This window comes from Triticum urartu, chromosome 1 (genome assembly GCF_003073215.2).
Source record: "Triticum urartu cultivar G1812 chromosome 1, Tu2.1, whole genome shotgun sequence".
Classification (NCBI taxonomy): Eukaryota; Viridiplantae; Streptophyta; class Magnoliopsida; order Poales; family Poaceae; genus Triticum; species Triticum urartu.
Window position 1 is genome coordinate 468,321,112 of NC_053022.1, and position 7,982 is coordinate 468,329,093.

Consider the following 7,982-nt stretch of genomic DNA (forward strand, 5'->3'; position numbering starts at 1 on the left):
GTTTATGACGCCGACAACAAATGGGTTAATGCGCCAACTCATGATGTGGAAAATCTTATCCCGCCAATCCGTAAGCATACCTACGCCCCTGATGTTGAACCCTCCACACTTATAAGTGGCGAACCTATATTCAAGGCCCTAACTGGAATTGACTGGACAACCATTGACCTCCATCCGCTGGGTGGAGAGAAGGAGGATGAACCGGCGCAGGATGATCCACAGCCATCCAGTTGGCCCGGCGAAGAGTCATGATCCGTAGGCCGGTTTAGCCTTCTGCATACTGCAACACGTGTTGAAAACAATTATCCTTTTGGGCCTCAAAGCACCTTGTAATAGTCTAGTGATAACTCCTTATCTGCTATGCCATCGTGTATTTGTACTTTGCATGACACTGTTAATCCGCCATTTTAATATGTGTTGTGTCTGCTTATGATATTTTAGCACCATGGAATCTGCCTTTGCAAAAAACAGAAAAACGCCTAGCGGTGTACCGCTAGACAGGTTATCTTGCCAAATAACATAGTTTATAACCATGGCTAGGCGTAAAAATAACCATATGTAATATAAAACATACCATACCTGTGATATTTTATCACACTGCTGGATCAGCAAAGCAGTATAATAAGGGTGACAACCCATAAATTGAATATTGATTTTCCTCAGCTGTTGCTGGTTTATGAACAGGCCCAGAACATGTTTAAATAGCATAGATAAATTACACTCATAAAGCATTCTAAATCGAAAAAATCAAAAAAGTTTGAAGCAGTTATAATTGTGATGTTGCAATGATCAAGAGGGTTGAAGCGATGGTTCGAATACGGCCAAAGCCCCCAAGTGATTTCCCTGGTGGCCTTATGCCTATCAAGAGGTGTAGCTATGGTTTGAATACTATCGTGGAAACGTCACAGCAGATGTCCTAGTGTGAGGACTTAGTCATGGAGCCATCGCGTTGCGGTTAGCTTAAAGGGGTTAAACCGGACAAAGGACACGGGAGTTATACTAGTTTGGCCCCTTGCGGTGAAGGTAAAGGCCTAATCAAGTTGAAGGTGATATTGCTAGGGTTTCGATGACCAGGGAGCGAATCTGCTAAGCTTGGTTCTCTATCTGATCTTTCTTGTCCCTAAACCGTCGCCGGGCCGTCCCTTTATATACACAGGGACGCCCGGCGGTTTACAGAGTCCCGGATGGCTCATAATCGTGTCCGGCTCAGTTTCTACCCTTTCTTATCTTACAATACAAGTTATACATCTATGGTGGTTTATTCCTATGGATCATAATCCGCCTTTGGGCCTTGGTCCCTCTTGTTAGCTCTCCTTCATAAAGCGTCGTACTCCTTCTCCTCGTGGGCTATGATAGGAATAACTCACTATGAGTATAATCCGGCCCCTCCTGGGCAGTTTATATTCAATAGTTATATCCCCAAAAGTCGCCCTGTCCTAGCTCGCCTTGGTGTCAATTCCGATGAGCTTAACCCATTCCACGACCAATCACCACCACCACCTGGCCCACTGCACGCAGGCGCACCTAAGAGACTCACCATGTCGACCCGAGCTTCTTGGAACCCCAAGTTCCTTAGAGGCTGAAGCCCTCCACCGCGTTGTCGTCATCTTTAGCAAGGTGAGCATGTGCCGGACCCTCTCATAGTCTCCATTGTCCTTGTCTCACAGGCACACATCTCACTGACCCCCTTTGCTTGTCCAGGAGCACTCGGATTCGAACAAACGCTCCGTCCCCGAAGCTCAACGGCCACACACCTCTCCGGCAGGCCGTGACTACCGTTCTCGTCGTCCCCGATGACCACGTGTGCACTAGAGGATCCACCGCATCAAGACAAGCCCCTTCCTGCTCTCCTTAATCATTGAGGAGCACCGAAGCTCCATTTTCGGCGAGATCCCAGCCGCCCGCCACCACATATGCATTTTTTGGCGAATCCCCTATGACCAACTCCGGCGAGGATCCTAATCCTAGCCCAATAAACATCAAGCGTCAGATCTCACTTGATCCAACAGCCCACAGTGCACATAGTCCCTAACCGGTACTAGCCAATCATGAGCCGCCACATCATCAACCTTATCCAGAAGATTATCCACTCATTTTTTTTTTCACTTAAATGGCACTTTTACAAAAGCCCGATACTTAATCCATCATAACTTTCATTCTGTTAATCCGAATTTAGTGAATCTTTTTGTAAAATGATCCTTATCAAAAACACTTTCACGTAGACCAAGAATATTTAAATTTTGAGGTAAATACACAGGGAGTCTTAGAACTTGCACGTGACGATCAGTTTGGTGTACAAACATGCAAAATATGTGTTTCTAGTCATCAAACTTGCACGGGCATGGAAATATGGTCACATTTCCCGTACGTGGGTATATTCGCTCGTTGAAGCGCAGTGGACGTAATGTTTTTATTGCAGAAACACCATTGTTTTTTTAAATTCATACAAAAGCCCGTGATTGTAAACATAGTTGTCGGCTGGGTCCCACCCGTTAGTGTAAGCTGCAAACAAATTGGGCTGCAAAACGCTACGGTGGGAGCTCGAATCGGTGCCATGTTGCATTACGGCGGGCATCCTAACAACCCCACCTGATCTTGCTTCATGTTTAATATGGACAACTAAGTTATATATCCTTTAGGATAAAAGTTCACATTCTCAAGTATATTTTCTTTTCTCTAGATTTTCAAATTTAAAATTATTCGGTTTAAAAAAATCTACGCGAACTTTTCCGAAACAAAAGTATGTACCTTCATTTTGCAACATATTTTCTTTTATCTTGATTTTTCAATTTAAAATTATTGAAATTCAAACAAAAATTTAGTTGATCTGTCGAGAAAATTTATATACATTCATTCTAACCTATATTTTCTTTTATCTAGATTTTCAAACTTAAAACTGTTCGAATTAAAACAAAATTTCCATTCATTTCTCCAAAAGAAATTAACGTACATACATTATGAACTATATTTTCTTTTAACTTCATTACTCGAATTCAACAACAATTAGTTGATTTGTCCAAAAAATTGCGTACATCCATTATGAACTATAATTTTTTTATCTAGATTATAAATTTTAGAATTACTCAAATTCACACAAAATCATTTATTTCTTTGAAAAATAGGTACACTGATTGTGGACTATATATCCATTATGTAGATTTTTTAATTTAAAATTATCCCAATTCAACAGAAAATTAACTGATTTGACCAAAAAATTCACGTACCTTCATTCTGACTATATTTTCATTTAAATAGATTTTCGAAATTATTTGAATTCAAAAAAGTGTCTATTGATTATTTCCAAATAAATTTAAGTACATTTTTCATTTATATAGGCGAATTCCAGTAGGTCGTTGGTTTGAATCCCACCTAGCATAGCATTTTTTATTTTATTCGAGAATTTTTTTGTGTATAAATAAATAAAATGTAAGGGTGCTTTCTGGTAAAAAATAATGTGTGCAGATTACCCACCGCCTCAGCCACTAACAGTGGGTGCACGCCATGTTGGCATGCCACGCATGCATGGGATACTGCTTGATACCATAGAAAGCACTCTATATGAACGTGAGGGCAAGTTACATGACCAGAAACATGTATTTTGCAAGTTTATGCTCCAAACTGACCATTGCGTGCAAGTTCTATGACTCTCAGTGTCTTTACCTCTTAAATTTTGATAGAATGAATTTAATATTCAAATTTAAATAGAATGAATTTGAATTTAAATTGGGCATAATTTGCAATTTAGAGATCCAAATAAATTGACTCTTTTTGCAGAATGAACGTGGTGAGTTGTAGTTTAAACTTAGCTATTGTAGTCCAAATTTAAACAAGTTAAAATTTGAATATAGTTTAAATAGTAGATATAATTCAAACAGTATTTAATCCCAAATCTAGTTTAATCTTGAGATAAATAATGTTTATTAGAATAATTATTTGGCAACCTACTTCAGAAACTTAAATGGTCTTTAGTAATTATTTTTGGATTATTATCTCACTTTAGGAAAATTCAAATAGTGTTTTAAGTTAATTTAAACTTAGTCTAGGTATAACTTAAAAACAATGGGTTCAATTGGACTAGTACCTTTTGCATTACAATTACTAAACCAAATTAAACCTAGTAATTATCTTGGAGTTAATGGTTGAATATAGGGAATTGAACTTAATTTGAATTTAGTCGAGACTTGAAAACTATTTGCACTTATTAAATATATTTGGATTTTAAACTTGATATTAGTTCAAACTTGAATAAGGGTTAAATAATAACATCAGTAAATAATTTTGGATTTACATTTTAGTTAGTTTAAACTTGAAATTAAATAAATAACCTTAGTAAATATATTGGATTTGTATTTGACTTTATAGGAAACAATAAATGTAATTAAGATGGGTTTGAAATTGGCTTAGTAAATTATGAAAGCATTCATGATTCAGTTTAACCCTGTAAACACAAACTTACGGGAACCAAATCAAATTTTGAAGTCAGTTCAATTTGAATTCGAATAAGATGAACCCTAATTCATATTCAAATTGAATTGCAAGTGAAACTAATTTAATGAACCTAGATGAAACTTATTGAACTCGGGATGAAACCTAGACACCTTGTGTGTATTCAGACTCCTGAAAGGTCAAAAAGTTTTAATTGTCATCCAAACTTGAACATGAATTTGGTTTGTCCATTATTCATAGACCATGACTCATGTTGTTAAGATTCTTCTTGATTGGATCTGACAACCACAACCTTGCATCAGATACTCCTTATGTGATGAACCCTTTTATTGACACATGCATGTCAACCCTTATGTCACTGATATCTACTACGCAACTTTATTACTCGTAGACTCTGTTGTTTCTCCAAGTGTAGAATTTTGCAGGACAACAACAAGTTTCCCTCAAGTGGATGACCTAAGGTTTATCAATCTGTGGGATGTGTAAGATGAATATGGTCTCTCTCAAACAAACCTCTAATCAAATACAAGAAATCTCTTGTGTCCCCAACACACCCAATACAATGGTAAATTGTATAGGTGCACTAGTTCGGCGAAGAGATGGTGATACAAGTGTAGTATGGATAGTAAATATAGGCTTTTGTAGTCTGAAATGATAAACACAGCAAGGTAACAAGTAGCAAAAGTGAGCACAAATGGTATTTCAATACTTGGAATCAAGGCCTAGGGTCCATACTTTCACTAGTGCAATCCCTCAACAGTGATAACATAATTGAATCATATAACAATCCCTCAACGTGTGACAAAGGATCGCTCCAAAGTTTCTGTCAGAGAACGTAGGACAAAAACGTGTATCAACTGCTATGCCTAGATTACTCCAATGTCACCTCGGGAATCTGCAAGTTGATTACCCAAACATATATCAAGTGACTCAATAGAGTACCCCATTGTCAACGCGGGTATCCACATGCAAGACATATATCAAGTGATCTCGAAATCCAATATTCAATCCAACGTAATGGAACCTCAAAGAGCAAGACTCAATTCATAAAAACAAGATGGAGAGGGGAAAACACCATATGATCCGACTATATTAACAAAGCCCATGGTTACATTAGGATCATGCCGAATCAAGAACACGCGAGAGAGAGAGGGAGATCAAATACATAGCCCCAAGGGTGGAATACTCCCTCCTCGTCATGGAGACCATCGATGATGAATATGGCCTCTAGAGATGATTTCCCCCTCCGGCAGGGTGCCGGAATAGGCCTCCAGATGGGATATCTTCGGAACAGAGGCTTGCGGTGGCGGCGTGAAAGTTTTAGGTTTCTTTCTAGGGTTTTTGGTATCATTGGAATTTTTGGCGTTTATTTCATGTCGAGGAGATTTACATGGGACCCACAAGCTCAAACGCCCCTCGCTACCCCTAGGGCGTGCAGGGTGAGCTCGTTGCTCCCTTGTGGGTCTTTTGATCCTTCTTTGAAGATTTGGGGTCTCTTATGTTCCAAAAAATCACCATAAAGTTTATATCCATCCGAGAACTTCTATTTCTGCACAAAAATAACACCATGGTAGTTCTACTAAAAACAACGTCAGCCCAAGTTAGTTTCATTCAAATCATATAAAAGTGCAACGAAGCCATATAAAATTGTTGTAAACATGACATTAATACTTCATAAATTATAGATAAGGTGGACACGTATCAGGATCCCCAAGCTTAATTCCTGCTCATCCGCAAGTAGGTAAATGATAAAAGAGATAATTTATGAAGTGTGAATGCCTACATAGTGCATAAGTTTGATCAATGATAATTCCAAACACATTTTCTAGCATCATTATATATCATAAACAGTAGCTCATCTCATAAAACTCATCATGGTAATTGAGCAATCAATTCACATGTTCAAACAACACATTCTCTTGAAACTTAACAACCTATGTTTTTAGTGAAAAAACAACTTCAATTCACCTTATTTTCTGCAAAGTCTAAGTAAGAGCTCCACATACTCAATGATCATATAGTCTTCAATGATTGCTAATACCCAAAGCATATTTTTAGAACAAATAGTATCCATCGAACACAGAGAAATATAGGGGCTTAATGTGTCGCCTCCCAACTCATTTATCATAGAGATAATTGTCAACAATAATAATTCATGATCAAATATATTTGAATGGATATATGTGTCTAGATCTTTCCCCACCACATGATGCTTGCCAAGATAATAATGAGGTTGAAACAAGAAGTCGACTCAACAAAAATAAAATTGATAGAAAAAAGTAAAAGATGTGCCCTTCGCAGGGGGAATCATGGATTTTTCTTATGTGCCAGAGTTCATTGCTTAAAACATAGATGCATACATTTTGAGTGGTGTGCTTTTCAATGTCACGACTAAGGATTTAAATATCTTCCATGGTAAACAAATTATTGGCGGTTCCCATGCGGAAATGAAAAGTTTACTCCCCCTCAACCATACAAACACAAGCCATGGCTAGCCGAATTCACGGGTGCCCTCCAAACAATCAACTTTTCAGGGGAGTTTATTTTACTATACCTTTATTTTTTTTATTTAACGAGGCCAGGCATCCCAATTACCGGCCTCTCTCGTGAAAGGACAAGTGAATAAACACCCATCATCTGAATAACCCACTTAACAAGGAAGATACTGACTGCCCCATCGCTCCATGAGCTGTGCGGGCACACAAAACATATGTTCATTTGAAGGTTTTAGAGATGGCACAAGCAAATTTGCTTGGAACGGTAGGGTAATACATAGGTAGATATGGTGGACACTCATGGAAAAAACTTGGATCAAGTATTTTGGATGCACAAGCAGTATTCTCGCTTAGTACAGAAATTTTGGCTAGCAAAGATTATAAACAAGCACCACATGTTAGAGGATCCGTAACAATATAACTTCGATGCAAATATACACAACCATAACTCATTACGTTGTCTTCCTTGTACAACTTCAACTAATTTGATCAATTTTGAAAATGATCAATGGGTATTCACAATCATAAAAGATGTCCAAGTTAATAAATTGCATGTGAAATTTCTCTTTCATATACTAACCATTCATGATTTTCTTGTATGTCCAATATTTTGATTTTCAAACTTCAATAAATTTTACTTTCTAAACCCAATGTGAAACTACTACTAGGCATCATACAAGCATATGAAGCATATATAATTTCAAATTTATGATATTCAATTCATTCAACAATTTACTCTTAGGATATAAATGAAGCACAAGAGTAAACGATTAACTACTCCAGATATAAGTGAGGATCAAATGAGTAGTTAAATAATTAAGTAGCTATGTGAGGAATCCCTCTCATTTAAAATTTTTAAGATCTAAGTATTTTATTCAAATAGCAAACAAATATAAAAAGACACTCCAAGAATAGCACATATCATGTGAACAAGTAAAAACTTAGGCTCAACAGAAACTAACCAATAGTTGTTGGTGAAGAAAGGTGGGATGCCTAGGGCATCCCCAAGATTAGTTGCTTGAGACTTCTGGGAATATTATC